This window comes from Oryctolagus cuniculus, chromosome 6 (assembly GCF_051225735.1).
Source record: "Oryctolagus cuniculus isolate XC-2025 breed Fujian yellow rabbit chromosome 6, ASM5122573v1, whole genome shotgun sequence".
NCBI lineage: Eukaryota > Metazoa > Chordata > Mammalia > Lagomorpha > Leporidae > Oryctolagus > Oryctolagus cuniculus.
In genome coordinates this window covers 59,450,974-59,467,967 of record NC_142872.1, presented here as the reverse complement: position 1 = coordinate 59,467,967, position 16,994 = coordinate 59,450,974, and positions in this window count along the sequence as shown.

Genomic DNA, 16,994 nt, shown 5'->3' with positions numbered 1-16,994 from the left:
AATAAATAACATTTCAAAAATGGTGATTTAAAAAAAAAGAATTATGGTATAAAGTTAACTTGAAAATGCCTTCACATAGTAACTAATCTTAAAAGTCAACAACCCTTTCAAACGAATCTTACATCTCTGGTTTCTACACACTTTACATTGAAATTCTCCCAGAATGCCAAACGGCCTTAAACCCTGAGGGCTCCCTGGTAGCTCTGTCCCTCACAGAAGCCTGCACTTCCCAAAGTGCACATTCTGCTTGCGGTGGAGCAGAGAGCATTGTGGGGCGGAAGCTGCGGGTGCTGCTGGGAGTCGGCGGTTCTGTTCTTTCTTCACCCTGACTCAGTAGATGACCCCGGATGCAGTCCCTGGGCCTGCCAGAGCCCACGGTGGCAGCTCGGAAATGAAACTGACAATTCCTGATACCTGCTCCTCGGGGTCGCTCCGGGGCTTAATGAGAGCGGTGTGCACATTCTCATTTTCTTGCTCATGTCTTCAGTGAGTTGGAGGTAGGGGCAGAGTGAGAGTGGAATATGGAAGTCGGCTTAGATGTCTGAGTGAGAGTCGCTATAGAACAGTGTTATTTAATATTTCTACTTCTTTCAGTTCAATGGATGTAACATTCACAATCCTCTCAAAGCCCATCAACCACAGAAACTTAATTAGATATTATATCTCCTTGGTTTAAAATAGTATTTAATTTTACATAATGTGTTCAGCCAAAATATTAGGATTCCCTAAACAGAAATGTTCCCTCTATTTTTTTCCCTTGAGCTTTACTTTCAATTTTTTTGTAGCTTTTAAAAAAATTATTCTCCTTAAAGTATGATTTCGGCAGTTTCCCTGTGTGAAACATCACCAACTCCCCTGCCACCACTACTTAATTGAAGATGTAATCCCCACTTAGCCGCGATGTTGCCTCCCAGATAGTGCGTGCAGAACGAGTAAATATTAACATTCCTGTTAGATGTGCACTACCTCTTATTCCTTTCCCCCACAAATTGTCTTTCTGCTCCTCCGAGGGTCGTCTACAGTGAGATGATATTAACCGTGCCTTATATGGGGCTGGGAGGGCTGGAGTTGGAATTAATGGGCAAATATCATTTTCCCTTACAGAGAAAATGAACCTGCCGTCCCGGAGCCACATCCAGGTGTGACAGAAAGGCACAGACAGAGGGGACAAACCCAACCAGGAGCACCAGGCTGCAAAATCTAACAATAACCAGCCCCGCGACCACACAGCCCAGGGAAGGCAGCCGCTTGGGGCCCGTGTGAAATCAGGGAGAGTGCCCTCTCCTGAAATTCTCCCCGAAACACGGTGCTCCCCGAAACTCTGTTTCTTGCCCGGGAGACCTCGTCTGGATGCAGGCCATTGCCCTCCAAGTTGGAGTGGGCGATGAGGCTGGGGTCACGGACATCCCCTGCTCCACGTGGGAGTCCTAGCCCCCAGCTCCATAACTGGAGGACAGCCGTAAGTCTGAGCCCAGGTGGATAACTTTTCTTTTAAGTGGACCTTCATCATCGCACACGCGTGTGAGCTGGAGGCTGATTCAGTACATGTGGACAGCGCATCCTGGTCCACTCGGAGTCAGCAGCATCTCCTGTCCTTAAACACGGACCTTCCTGGGTGCCAGAGACCTTCACAGCCCTCTCCTCTCGTTCCCTACAAAATGCACGCTACGCGGAGTACCGGGGCTGCCTTACCCGGCGGTAGCAGAGGGTGTGACCAGAAGTGAACTAAGTCAGGTGCAAACTTCTTTTTTTTTTTTTTTTTTTAATCTTTTATTTAATGAATATAAATTTCCAAAGTACGACTCATGTGTTACAATGGCTTCCCCCCCCCATACCGACCCTCCCACCCACAACCCTCCCCTTTCCCACTCCCTCTCCCCTTCCATTCACATCAAGATTCATTTTCGATTATCTTAATATACAGAAGATCAGCTTAGTATACCTTAAGTAAGTATTTCAACAGTTTGCTCCCACACAGAAACATAAAGTGAAAAATAATAGATGATTTTTTTTAAATGATGATGAAATCAGATCAGACCTATTGTCATGTTTAATCCCAGTGAGAGTCAAGTTGGGAATTGATAATTTCTTTCTTTCTTTTTTTTTTTTTTTACAGAAGATCAGTTTAGTGTACATTAAGTAAAGATTTCAGTCGTTTGCACCCCCATCGAAACACAAAGTGAAATATACTGTTTGAGTACTCGTTATAGCATTAAGCCTCAGTGTACAGCACGTTAAGGACAGAGATCCTACATGAGGAGTAAGTGCACAGTGACTCCTGTTGTTGACTTTACCAATTGACACTCCTGTTTATGGCATCAGTAATCTCCCTATAGGTGCAAACTTCTGAGAGAAGTCAAGAGCAGTTCGTTTTGCTTCCTTGCAAGTAGACGTTTATGGCTCCCTCAAGAAGCGTTTGTTTCCCGAATTACAGCAGAGGGCACTAGAGACTACGGCAAGGTGGCTCCTGGCTGCCTATCACGGCACTGCCTGCGGAGCCCTGGGCCACCCGTGTTCGGCACTCACAGGTCAGTGGCGGCGCCCCCACAGTCACGTTCGTGCAGAAAGCTAAAGTGCAGGAGGCGCGCCGGGCGGCATCGGCTGCTCCAGCAGGCGCGCGGCCGCCTGCAGTGCGCATGTCCCCATTAGCAGTGACACATTTGTGCACATAGATGTGCATGGATCATTTTTTAATCAAAACGAGAAGGAAAAATTATTACATAACAACAGTCCCAGTCCTACGGAGGGCCCTGTCACGGTGCTCCTGTGGGGCTTGGTGAACATCTGTTCAGCATCAGTCCCCCACAAAGAAATTATTCTTATGCTCATTTGAAAGACAAGTAAACTAATGGTCAGATGGGTGAGACGCCAGCTGACAGCTCGAGTCTCTGTGAGTGGAGGGAACCAGCCAGAGCTTTCAGGGTCGGACAAGGATTCGTTTGTTATTCCAAGTGGCAGCAAAGGCCAACATTAGCCATGAACGCCAAAAAATTGCTGCAAACACACCACTTCTTCCCAGGCACCTGGGGGCTTCTAGGCCATTTTCGGTGCTGAGAGGTGGCTCTGGTTGATTCAGAAGGTGGCTGTCACACAGGAGGAAGGACACAGAGAGGCGGATTGCTCCCTGGTCCATCAGCCCAGGGGACCCCCTTAGCTGGGTCCCTTATGGGGAAATCCTGTCCTTGTCAGAGGGAAAGCCCCAGGCCTCCTAAGGAGGCAATCTGGCCTGCATTCTCTCCTATGGAAAGTTCTAGAAAGGATTAATTTTAGGATAAGCCTTTGTGTTGCTTTCTTGGATTTGCTTCTCTGTTTCATTATATAGGGAACTTGCAAACTTGGATCCACAAGATATACTTGGGTGCTTTCAAGTTCATAGAAAAAAATGGATTCAAGCACCAGCTGCATTCAGATTCCAGCTTCTTGCTAATCCACACCCTGGGAGGCAGCGGGTAAAGGTCCCTGCCACCCTCAGGGGGGACCTAGATTGAGTTCCTGACTTCTGTTTTTGGCCCCAACTGGAGGCCATTGCAGGCACTTGGGGAATGAACCAACCCTTCTCTCCCCCCCTAAAAAAATTTTTTTTAAGACACAAAAGATAAGTTTCTTGTGGTGCAATGGAATTTTGAAATCCAAGCATAGCTTTTTTTTTTTTTGACAGGCAGAGTGGATAGTGATAGAGAGAAAGGTCTTCCTTTGCTGTTGGTTCACCCCCAATGGCTGCTGCGGCCAGCGCACGGCGCTAATCCGAAGGCAGGAGCCAGGTGCTTCTCCTGGTCTCCCATGGGGTGCAGGGCCCAAGCACTTGGGGCATCCTCCACTACCTTCCTGGGCCACAGCAGAGAGCTGGCCTGGAAGAGGGGCAACCGGGACAGAATCCAACGCCCCGACTGGGACTAGAACCCGGCGTCCATATGGAATGTTGGCACCGCAGGCAGAGGATTAGCCTATTGAGCTGCAGCGCCAACCCCAACCATAGCTTTTCACAATACATACTTTCCATGGACATTTTGCACTTCACAATTTTTTGCACCCAAGAAACTTCGAATGGCATTTTCCATGAACATTTTGAGGAGCGTCGTATCGTGACTTCTCTGGGAAGCAAGTCCATTTCTGTCGGGAGCACCATTTTGCCAAATGGCAGAAAGCTCACCTCAGCCACGTTAGAGTTTCCCCAACTTGCTCTCCATTCTGAGGCCTCCGAGGCGTCCAGGCAGACACCATCCTTAGCCGAGGTCCATGCATATGGCAGCATCTCACTTTGGTCTTGACCTTGAAGGATGCTGCTACACGGTCCGGTCCTGGCTTTCACCCATACGGCCCCTCCGGATCTGCTGTCTGAATCCTCCCAGACTCCCATTTCCGTGGGCATAGGGGAGTTGTTTTGCACAATATCTGTACCTTCTGGAGCGTGGGAAACTCTGGGAGGTGGTCCCGGCCCACTGTCTAAGCACACAGCCATTTCTGCCACAGGGCTGGCATTCTCCCTGAGCCTGAGTGGGAGGCAGGGCACCTGGTCCTGTGGAACAGGTTTCTCCCAGCAGGTGGGGTTCCTGCTCTGCCGCACCCTCCCAGCCGACAAGCTCCAGGGGCCCTGCTCTGCCTCACTCAGTCCCCCCTCTCCCAGATCAGCTCTCTCCACCCCAGCCTGCTCCCTCCCCGCCCCATCCCACCCCTGGCTCAGCACCTGAGCCTGGAAACGCATCTAAGGTGACTTCCCTGAGGAAAGGATCCCACTGGGTCCTGTTGACTGAGGGGGAGGAAAGGAAATGTGGGAAGGGAAAAAATATCAGCTGAAAACCTAGGCTATCACGTTAGCCCATATGCGTTGAAACTGACCCTAACTTCAAACAAAAAGAGAAACAAGGACATAGAAACAGAAAATCAAGTCCAGGGGAAAGACAAGTGCTTAACCCACAGCCCAGGGGCTAACTTAACGGAAGGCAGAGCTTCCTGGAGCCTAGGGGGAGGAGTGGAGACCCACTCACTTCTCATTCTTATTTGCATTTATTTTTAGAGATTCATTATTTGAAAGGCAGAGTGATGGGGCAGGGGGGAGATCTTCCCTCTGTTGGTTTACTCCCCAAGTAGCTGCAATGGCAGGGGTTGGCCCAAGCCAAAGCCAGGAGCCTGAAACTCCACCCAGGTCTCCATGTGTGTGGCAGGGACCTGATTCCTTGAGCCATTGCCACTGCCTCTTGGGGTCTGCATTAGCAGGAAGCTGGAGTCAGGAGCTGAGGCACTCTGGTCAGGGACACAGGTGTGCTATCACTTTACTGGCAGGCCAAATGCCCACTGCCAGTCTTATTTTCAACACAGGGAAAATATACGAATTCATCAGGGGAGGAAGACAGGCGTCGGCATTGTGGCAAAGTGGATCAAGCCACTGCCTGTGACGCCAGTATCTCATATCATCGTGCTGGCTCCAGTGAGTCCTGGCTGCTCCACTTCCCACCCAGCTCCCTGCTAATGGGCCTGGGAAGCCGGTGGAACATGGCCCAAGTGCTTGGGCCCCTGCCACCCACGTGGAAGATCTGGATGGAGTTCCTGGCTCCTGCATTTGGAGAGTGAACCAGTGGATGGAAGTTCTCTCTCTCTCTCTGTCACTCTGCCTCTCAAAAAAAAAATATATATATAAACAAATTTTAAAAAAGAGGTTTTATTTTTCTCTCATTTTCAAAAGAATTTTAACTTGGAACCTTAGGATGGCAGCTCCAGGAGAAAAATGAGAATTTGCTGTCACCCCAACCCAGAAATGAGCTCAAGCGGCTGTTTAGTCCTGGTCACCCCTGCCCAGGAGCCTGAAAACTTAAATATGCAAATCAAGTATAAACACAGAGGTTCCCCTTTACCCAAGACCCCCCCAGTGGGTGCCTGAAATCACGGACTGTAAGACTCCTTGTCTGTGCTGTGTTTCTCCCACAGCCTTGCTGTGCTGCCGCACAGAACCAGAGTCCATCTGTGCTGCTGTGGGTCACGCCCTGGGGCCGCCTGTGCAGCTCTGCTCTTGTGCTTTGGGGCCACTGTCAAGTAAAATCAAAGGTCAAAGGGTGACCTGAACGCAGACACTACAACACCACAGCACGGGATCTGATAACCGGAACTAGCAGGCGGGCAGATAAGCTGTACAGCGTGCACCTGCCAGACAAAGGGATGATTCACACACACACACACACCCCGGGAGAGAGCAGGATGGCCTGAGGGTTCGCCACGCTGCTCAGAACAGCACACCATTTAAAGTGTACAAACTCTTTATTTCTAGAATTTTCCATGTAATATTTTCAGACTGTGGTTGACTCTGGGTAACTGAAGCCATGCAAAGTGAGACTACTGGTCAGGGGCACTGCGCTGGTGACCCATCTGTTGCTCTCCCGTCTCTGTCTCCCATTCCCCAAGTCTGCTCCAACACAAGTCAAGGCACCAGCTCTGTGTCTGGCCCTCCAGGGCCAGCTGGTGCTTGCAGGAGGGTATGGAACCATTATTTTTTAAAAATACAAACATAAGTTACTATGCACACGTTCTGCACCTTGCCTCTTCACTTTGCAATACCTCTGGAGAGAGTCCTGCGTCAGTCCACTTTCCGGAATGGCCGTGTAGATTCACTTAGAAAGTCACAATCAGTTGTTCCTAATGATGCCACAGTGAATGTCCTTGTGCATACTTCTTTGATCAAGCACAGAAGACTATCTGCTGGATAAAGACCTTAGGGAAGATGCTGTCAAACTGCACTACAAAAAGGCGGACCAGGTAGCATTATGCCACTAGTTTGTGAGCATGTTTATTTTCCCTAATCCTGCCAATGGAGTAGATCGTTGAAGGACTTTTATCTTGGCCAATTGGATAATGTTCTTTTTCTTGATTGTAGGAACTGTTCTATTTACAGAGGAGGACAGTTGGGTTGGGGACAGGCACTCCCAGGGAGGGTTATCTGCCTTGTGCAGGCAGAGCCAGATAACCAACTTTCAGGCCCAGTGCAAAATGAAAATGCAGAGTTTCTTGTTCAAAGAGTATTCAGAGAGGCTAACCCTGGGGCACAGCGGGTTAAGCCACTTTGGAAAACACTGGCATCCCATACTGGATTGTCAGTGCAAGTCCTGGATGCTCCACTTCCAATCCGGTTCCCTTCTAAAGTGCATGAAAAAGCAGTACAAGATGGAGTGACCCAGCAGACGGAAGATCTCTCTCTCTCTCTCCTCTCTCTCTCTCTCTCTTCCCTGCTCTGTTCCTCCCACCCTGCCCAGTTGCTGTGCCCCTCAAATCAACCATCAACCTTTGTGCTTAACGTACTAAGAATCTCAGGCTGGCACAGGAAAACTTTACACCAAGTGTGGTTCTCCTCTCCACACAGGCTCCCAGGAAGGCTCGGGGGGCAGCCCGTGAAGCTGGGCCTGCATCCAGATCCCATGACAGACCCATGGGATACCAAGCAATCCTCAAAAGTGACGAGCCTGAGACTTCGTGTGACAGAGCATCGTGCTTGGCTCTTGCGCCCAGCCTGCAGCTTCACAGCATGGCTGCTCCCGAGCTGCCAGAGGTCAGGGGTGTGCTGTCTTGGCATCTCAGTTCCTTGAGTTTATGCACCAAGAATCATCAGTTAGACCACCCGAGCCTGCTGTGGCTATAGGTGATGCCTTCCTGTGATGCTTTGGGGCCAATCCTCTCGCGTTCTGTTCAGCTCCCATCAAAGCAGGCTGTGAGGAGGACTGAAGGGCAAGCAAGTTATTAGGCATTGATCACAGGAGATAATGGTGAGAAGGGAGGGGGAGACAGGGAAGGGGAGAGAACCAGGAAGAGGTGCGCTTCCTATTGAAGAGACATCTGCACTCCCACGCCCCTGGCCGCACTGTCCACAAGAGCCAAGGCACAGAAGCCACCTGGGTCTCCATCAACAGATGAACGAGTAAAGCAAATTTGAGTATATATGCACCGTGGAATATTATTCAGCCATGAAAAAGAATGGCGTCCTGTCATTTGTAACAAAGCAGATGAGACTAGCGAACAAAATGAACCAGAGAGAAGAAATATTGCGTATTCTCACTTATACATGGAAGGTCGAAAGAAGTTGATCTGAATGTAGAACAGTGATCCCGGCGGTGGTGGAGGGTGGTGGGGAGTGGGCAGAGGAGGATGGACACAGTCATTCAGAAGGAATCCTTTCTGGTGCTGGGCAGCACACAGTCTGTATTTCACAAAGGACTAAGAGAGAGGAGTTGCAAGGCCACACAGGAGGCAATGCTAAGGAGAGGGAAGTGTTAATTACTTGGATTTGATTGGTGCACATGGTGTATGCTTATTGAAATACCACACTGCACCTCCATACTTATGTACAGTTATTGTTGATCCAAGAACTTTTTTTTTTTTTTTTGACAGGCAGAGTGGACAGTGAGAGAGAGAGAGACAGAGAGAAAGGTCTTCCTTTGCCGTTGGTTCACCCTCCAATGGCCGCCGCGGCTGGTGTGCTGCAGCCGGCGCACCGCGCTGATCCGATGGCAGGAGCCAGGAGCCAGGTGCTTTTCCTGGTCTCCCATGGGGTGCAGGGCCCAAGCACCTGGGCCATCCTCCACTGCACTCCCTGGCCACAGCAGAGAGCTGGCCTGGAAGAGGGGCAACCGGGACAGAATCCGGCGCCCCGACCGGGACTAGAACCCGGTGTGCCGGCGCCGCTAGGCGGAGGATTAGCCTAGTGAGCTGTGGTGCCGGCCCCCAAGAACTTTTTAATGTCTAAGGAGAAGGAAATGTGAATTAACTGTGTTGATCATCACACCTTGAATATGTATATCAAATTATCAGACTGTACCCTGTAAACAGGTAAATTCATATTTTAAAACTGTTTAAAAAGAGACATCAGCAAGCAAAAAAATTGTCCAATAAAAGGCATTCTGGGCAGGCGCCGCGGCTCACTAGGCTAATCCTCCACCTTGTGGCACTGGCACACCGGGTTCTAGTCCCAGTCGGGGTGCTGGATTCTGTCCCGGTTGCCCCCCTTCCAGGCCAGCTCTCTGCTGTGGCCAGGGAGTGCAGTGGAGGATGGCCCAAGTGCTTGGGCCCTGCACCCCATGGGAGACCAGGAGAAGTACCTGGCTCCTGCCATCGGGTCAGCGCGGTGCACCGGCCGCAGCGCGCCGGCCGTGGCGGCCATTGGAGGGTGAACCAATGGCAAAGGAAGACCTTTCTCTCTGTCTCTCTCTCACTGTCCACTCTGCCTGTAAAAAAAATTAAAAAAATAAAAAAGGCAGTTTGTCTTATTTTAAGGCTTATTTATTTGAAGGGTAGAGAGAGCGATATATATAGAGAGATATCTTCCATCTGCTGGTCCACTCCCCAAATGGCTGCAACAGGCAAGTCTGGGCCAGGCTGAAGCCAGGAGCCAGGAGCTCCCTGCGGGTCTCCCTCGTGGTGCAGGGGACTGAGCACCTGGGCCATAATCCGCTGCCTTCCCAGGCACAGGAGCAGGGAGCTGGATGGAAAGCACTGCCTCAGAACTTGCCCTGGCCTCAGGTGTCAGATGCGGTTGTCACGGGGGTGGAGGAACCCACAGTGCCGCAATGCTGGCCCAAAAGGGGTGCTTTCAAGCTAGCTCCCTCTGGGACAATTGGAGCTCTCTGCCGCAGGGATTTCTGGGAGATGTGAGGCCTCCTCTCCACCTAGGGTCAGGCAGCTGGGGTCTTCATACCTCAGCTCCCTGCTCATCACTAGGGGGAGGGAAATACGTCCTGGTCTCTGCTCCTTCCTGCCTGCCTCACTGAGGGGCACTAGTGCGCAGGTGCCCCATGGCCAGGGGTGTGTCCTTAGGCTGAGAGGCTGCTGGGGTCCTGCACATGTCCTGTCTCCTTGGGACTCACTTCCCTGCACCCATAACTCCAGTCCTTGTAAGAGCCAGCCACCATCGTCCACTTCAGCTTGCTTGCTGATAGCAGCCAGCACTTCAGCACTGACCTAAGGGACGGAACTGTTTGTCCTGAAGCTCAGTGTTAGACCAGTGAGGGGAGGACTCATAGTGTGCACACCAGGCTGGGCTGGGGCGGGATACACCCACATGGGGGATGCCCACACGGACACTGCAAAAGTTCATGGAAATACATACATGAGGTATCTCCCAAATGTTCTTGGAAAGTGTATATTATGAAAAAAAATCACGGATTGATTTCAAAATGTTTTGCGCCACAGCAGGTTAAGCCACCACCTGCTATGCTGGCATCTCATATCAGAGCACTGGTTCAAGTCCCGGCTACTCTCCTTGCAATCCAGATCCCTGCTAAGGTGTCTGAGAAAGCAACAAACGATGGCCCCAATGCATGAGCTCCTACATCCACAGATGAAGTTCCTGGCTCTTGGCTTCAGCTTGGCCCACCCCAGCCATTGCAGCTATTTGGGGGAGTGAATCAGTAGATGAAAGATCTCATATCTCTTTTGCTCTTGCTTTCCCTTTCAAATAAATAATAAATAAATCTTTTAAAAATGGTTTTCACCAAAATAAACTTTGGATTCCACTTTCCACACACTTTTGGAAGTGCCTTTGTGTGTCTAAGAGATATAGAGGAGCTGGAGAACTTGGGGAATGTGCTTGTCTTTTGCAGAGTTTTGTGGTAGGCTCTGAATTCCTCACAACCTTGGGGGTGCAGTCACCAGGGTTCCCCTGTATTATAGCCTCTCTGTTAAGAAAAAACGTTCATAGTCACCTGCTGGCCCATTTCTCAGAGTCAGCCAGTTGATCCTGCAAATGCATATCCGCCCATCACGGCTGCCCTTCCATCCCCTCCGTGGCCCCTGCAGCTTGTTCAGAGGAGCCACCTGGGACCCAGCCTCTGCATTTCCCCAAAAGCTCCTTTTATGCTTGTTTGAGTGGAGCAAGAAAATTTTTGGCTTTTTTCTTAAAGGAAGTATTAGATGCTGGAATTAGATTTTAATGGTGATTTCTTAAGAAAACCATTCCCCTGAGCAGGTGTCAGGCACAACGGCTTGAGTTGCCTTGTGGAACACCTGCATCCCATATTGAAGGGCCTGGTTCAAGTCCTGGTTCCTTGGCTTCCGATCCAGCTTCCTGCGAATGCCCAGCCTGGGAAGTCAGCCAAAGATGGCCCAAGTGCTTGGATTCCTGCCACCCACATGGGAGACCTGGATGGAGCGCCTAACTCCTGACTTTGGCCTCCTTGTTAGCATGTGGGGAATGACCCAGAGGTTGGAAGATCTCTCTGTCTCTCTGCCATTCAAATAAAATGGAAAAGAAAAAAAAAAAGAAAAGAAAAAAAAAACTGTTCCTGGAGGTCTGTGAGCATTGACTACATTGAGGATAAATCTAATAACCAGACAGGAATCTTGAACATGTCAGCATGGGTGCTTTCCAAGACCCTTGGCAGAGTTTCGATCATTTTGTTCTTACAGGTAAGGAGTTGGTACTGCTGGGGAATGAGCATTTTTTTTCTCCGAAGTCATCCGCCGGCCCCCTGCGCGATGTGCACCCGCTCTGAGCTGCCTGTCACCTCTCTGGAGTCAGCTGGTGCTGTTGAAGCCAAGACGCGCCACAGAGGCCGGGGGAGGGAGAACAGCGGGGGCAGGCGGGCGGATGCATCTGTGGCCGCGGGTGCTTCTGCCAGGACCCGCCCGCCGCCGCCGCCGCCACTGCTGCTGCTGCTTCTCTTGTTTTTTTTTTTTTTTTTTTTTTTTTTTTTTTTCTCCCTTTGACAAGTGTCTGCCCGGAAACGCATTCAGCCTGTCTGCGGCTCACTCTCACTCGCCCAAAGGTCTCCTCTTGCAGGAGGCCCTCCGTGCTGCCCTCTCCAGGGCGGGGCTCTGCGTCCAGGTCTTTGTGCCTCAGGTCTCTGCAAAGGCATTTGCGCAAAGCCCATGGCCCCCGTAGATGAAGGACGCCCCTGTGATTACTCTTGCAGCTGGTTCTCGCTGGCGGACACACGCACTGCAGGCCCGGCGGCGCCCAGGTTACAGAGAGGAAAAGGGCCTCGCCGGGGTGACAGAGCTCCGCGGCGCTGCCGCTGGAATCTGCACCTGCTGGGCCTCATCCTCACCCCTGCCTCCTGTCGGTGGTCGCTGGAGGGATGGGGAGCCCCGGACTGCAAGTGGCTCGCATCAGTCCCACGCCTCCCAGGCCTGCCGCACCTCCCCTCACACCACAGGGCGGCCGCACTTCTTAAGACGTTTCTGGAACCTTCTTCCACTTGGGGGGACTCTTCTTTTACAGCCTGAACCCTTTAATTTTGCTTCCAGTGTCACCTCCCGGCCCTTCTCCCCCACAGGTGGTTGCGAGAAAGACGTCTTGCACACCCTACCCACCACCTGGCATAAAACCCTTCAGCGCCCCGCCCCCCCCCCCCCCACCGCCCGCCCCGGCCCAGGGATTCGGTCTCAGTGAGGAGGCCTCCCCACCCCCTTGGCTGCTCGGCCCTCTCCTCCCTTCCGTGTGCTCTCCCGCAACACCTGGCCCACTACCCATTCCCACAGCCACACATTTCTCCTGAGTACCCCACCCCAGGAGGCCCTCCAGGGCAGGGGGTATATTTTCTTTTCTTTTTAATTGATGAACTGTAGTTGTATATACTTAAGGGGTAGAGTGTGATGTTTTGATACAGGCACCTATTAAGGAATGAGTACATTGAGCTAATTAACATATCTATGACCTTACTTTTGGGGGTGTGGTTAGAATATCTGGAATATTCTTTAGCAATTTAAAAAATATTTACTTGTGTATTTGAAAGGCAAGAGAGAGAGAGAGAGAGAAAGAAATCTTCCATGCACGGGTTTACTTCACAAAAGTCCACAATAGCTGGAGCTGGGTCAGGGGAAAGCCAGGAGCCAGGAACTCAATCCAGGTCTCCTACGTGGGTGCGTGTGTGGCGGGAACCTACTGGAACTAAATTCACTCATGACTGGGAATGCTTCGGAGTGACACACAGGACATCATTGCAATCATGCAACAAGACCCCTTTATCAGTGATTTAGGACCCGCGAACACTCATACATGGGAAATCAGAGAGAACTTGCTCTCCCTTCTGCTGTGAATACTTGACCTGGTACTGCCACTTACATGTACGCATGTGTGTGCATGCATGCGTGCGCGTGCGCGCGTGCACACACACACACACACACACGCAGAAACACACAGACGCCAGGTCCCCACAGCACTTAGATTCCATTCGCGCAGATTCTAACGACGCTACCTTTTGAGAAGGGATAAAACGGCAGAAATGAAAGCGTTGGCTGTGTTTGAGAAAAGCCGCCAGGGAACAAGCAGACAAACCCTACAGCTTGGCATGGAGGGCTTGGAAGAACAGTCCTTCCAAGTAACTGATACCCTTCCTGAACGCCAATCCGTCTGCAGCGCTAGTCACAACAAAGTGGGGACGGAGCTAATTACCCTGTCCTCCATGTCCCCATTGAGACTCGAAGGCTTCCCTGGGCGGCACAGTCCGCCCCTTGCACTTTGCACAGCCATTTCGTCTCATCAACGTTTTACATTCAATGACTTCATTCTGAATTCTGAAAACCGTAGGAAAATGCAAGCTCTTTTAAAAATGTTTAAAACATTGAGGGACTGAGGTTTACGGAGCTCCTGTTACATCCTGGCTTGCTGCTGAGTCTTGGAAGAAACACAAATCCAGGTATGGTAGCCTAGAGATTTTTAAGGAGTTCTTAGTGATGCTTAAAAAAAAAAAAAAAAAATTCAAAAAGGCTTTTGGCAGCAGGATGGTGAGCTTCATCTTCGTCCTTGTTGCCCTGCGTACCTTACACATTAGTACACCTTTTGGCTTCCTTCAAAATCCACTCATGGGAGACCCAGAAGAAGCTCCTGGTTCCTGGCTTTGGATCAGCTCAGCTCTGACTGTTGCGGCCAATTGGGGAGTGAACCAGTGGATGGAAGACCTCTCTCTCTCTCTCTCTCTCTGTCTCTCTCTCTGCCTCTCATCTCTCTGTGTAAATCCGACTTTCAAATGAATAAATAAATCTTTAAAAAAATCCACTCATTTATTTTCAGAAACTCCTTAAATTGATGCAAATCACAGTGTGAAGACCAGTGTCTCTCATTGATACCACAGCAGGTGCCTACCCTTGCAGTCCTCTGTCCTGTACCTAGGCGAGTATACCAGTGTGCATGTGTGCATGTGAGTGTGCATGTGTGTGCATGTGTTTAATGGGGTAGAACACATGGGGTGTCCTGCAACTGAATTGTTTCACTATTTAATGTGCTGGGGACATCATTCCATGTCAGTACCTATCAACTTTCCCCATTCTTTCTTTTTTTAAAAGATGTATTTATTTGAAATGCATTCAGAATTATTTATTACTTGAAAGACAATATGAGAGAGAGAGAGAGAGTGAGAGAGAGTGTGTGTGTGTGTGTTTATCCCCTCGTTCACTCCCTCAAATGACTGCCAACAGCCAGGGCTGGGCCAGGCCAAAGCCAGAAGCCAGGAACTCCATCCAGATGTCCCATATCGTTGGCAAGGGACCAAGCACTTAAACTGTTGTCCACTGCTTTCTCAGGCACATTAGCAAGGAGCTGGATCGGAGGCAGAACAACCAGCGCTTGGATATGGGATGTCGGCCTCGCAAGTAGTGCCACAGCACCGGCCTGTCCCCAGTCTTGTTGGTGACTTCTTGTTCCTCTAGAGTGTGACCGAGCTCTAAGTGATGGACATTAAGTTATTTCCAAATCCCTCCCTTCCCTTCCAGCCCCTGCTATGGTCAATACCCAGGAGTATGTAATTATGTACACCTGCACTCTCATTCCAAAAATGTCCTTTAAAAAAATGAAGTGATGGGGCTGGTGCTGTGGCATAGCGGGTAAAGCTATGGCTTGCGGTGCCAGCATCCCATATGGGCACCGGTTCAAGTCCTGGCTGTTCCACTTCCTATCTATCTCTCTACTATGGCCTGGGAAAGCAGTAGAAGATGGCCCAAGTCATTAGGTCCCTGCACCCATGGGAGACCCGGAACAAGCTTTGGCTCCTGGCTTTGGATTGACACAGCTCCAACCGTTGTGGCCATCTGGGGAGTGACCCAGTGGATGGAAGACCTCTCCCCACCCCACCTCTTTCTCTGCCTCTGCTTCCCTGTGACTCTGCCTTTCAAATAAATAAGTAAATCATTAAAAAAAAATGAGGTGAAACCCACATCACCTATGATGAGCTTTCAGCGTACAAGTCAGTTGCACTGCGTGTCTTTGCAATGTTATGCAAGCATAACCTCTGGTCTCAAAACCTTGTCCTCACCCCAGAAAACACTCCTGACCCACTAAGTGGCCACTCTGAGTCCCCCTCCCCTGCACCCTGGGAAACTCTGACCTACTTTTTCCTCCTGGATGTGCCTGTCCTGCAATTTCATACCATATGAGGGGACTTCAAACATTCATTGGAAATGGAATTAATAGATGATGGCATTTTCCCTGACTTTCTTTCTTTTCTTTTTTTTTTTTTAAGAATTATTTACTTATTTGAAAGTCAGAGTTATAGAGTGAGAGAGAGCGAAAAAGAGAGCTTCCATCTGCTGGTTCACTCCCCAGGTGGCCACAACGGCTAGGACTGAGCCAGGTCAAAGCCAGGAGCTTCACTCAGGTCTCCCACGTGGCTGCAGGGGTCCAAGTACTTGGGCCATCTTCTGCTGCTTTTCCCAGGTGCATACACAGGGAGCTAGATTGGAAGTGGAGCAGCTGGGATTCGAACAGGTGCCCATTTGGGATGCAGACTTTGCAGCGGCTTTACCTGTTATGCCACAGCGTTGGACTCTCTGTGAACTTTCTGAAGCCCGTACACCCCATGTATGTAGTCTTTTGTGTCTGACAGCATCCACTCAGCTCATTTACAATGGAGCCCGTCCCAGTGGTGCTCGTCTCTCTCCATAGCCGAGCGCCACTCCACTGTGTGGACAGGCCACACAGGCTTATCCAGTCCTCCACTGCAGGTCTACACTCTTCAGGAGGATGGTTCTGAAAAGCAGTGTGCACACAGGCACCACCTAGGGCCCTTGCAGGGTGGCCCTGCCTCACATATTTTGCTTCTATATCTAGAAGCAATCCGGGCTTGGCCACATGTCCTGGGAAACTTACGCCCGAGAACTTTGGCTGCCTGCTTTTTTTTTTTTTTTTTTTTTTTTAATCGAGGGCAGGTGAAAAGAGCCATCGGCCCTCAAGTGCCTGGTGATATGGAGTTTCTCAAATTGGAGACAATGTTAGTAAAGTAACTGGCTTGGTCAGTTTTTATTATGTGTGCTAGCAAAGAATCAGCTCATGGTACAAAGGATTCCCGCAGCTCCTAAGACCTGGCCCTTGGGGGTTGCAAAAAATGGCAACAGTAATAAGCCCTTATGCTTGAGCCAGCATTGTGGGGGCTTGGTGGTGGCAGACGGGTGATTGTCTGCAATACAGCACTATGTATTTTATCCAGGGTCAGGACTTCTGCTAACCCTGCACTCTGAAGCTCTATCTATCTCCTATTTTCAACTCTTTCTTTTTTTTTTTTTAAAGATTTATTTATTTATTTGAAAGTCAGAATTACACATAGAGAGAGGAGAGGCAGAGAGAGAGAGAGAGGTCTTCCATCCGATGGCTTACTCCCCAATTGGCCCCAACGGCTGGAGCTGCGCCAATCTGAAGCTAGGAGCCAGGAGCTTCCTCCGGGTCTCCCACGCGGGTGAAGGAGCCCAAGGACTTGGGCCATCTTGTACTGCTTTCCCAGGCCATAGCAGAGAGCTGGATCGGAAGAGGAGCAGCCGGGACTAGAACCGGCACCCATATGGGATGCTGGTGCTTCAGGCCAGGGCGGGCATTAACCTGCTGTGCCACAGCGCTGGCCCCTTTACCTCCTTCTTTTCCTTGATCTCCTGAATCTTCCTTCAAGTGTCTACTGCGTGCCAAGTAAAGAAGGCGAGAAATGACTCTGCCCTTATGGGCTTGTGTTCCAGTAGGGGAGATGGACACACAACCAGGACAGGCAGTGCAGCACGAGGACCAGAAGGCATCAACTCACCTTATCAGAAATGAACGCATC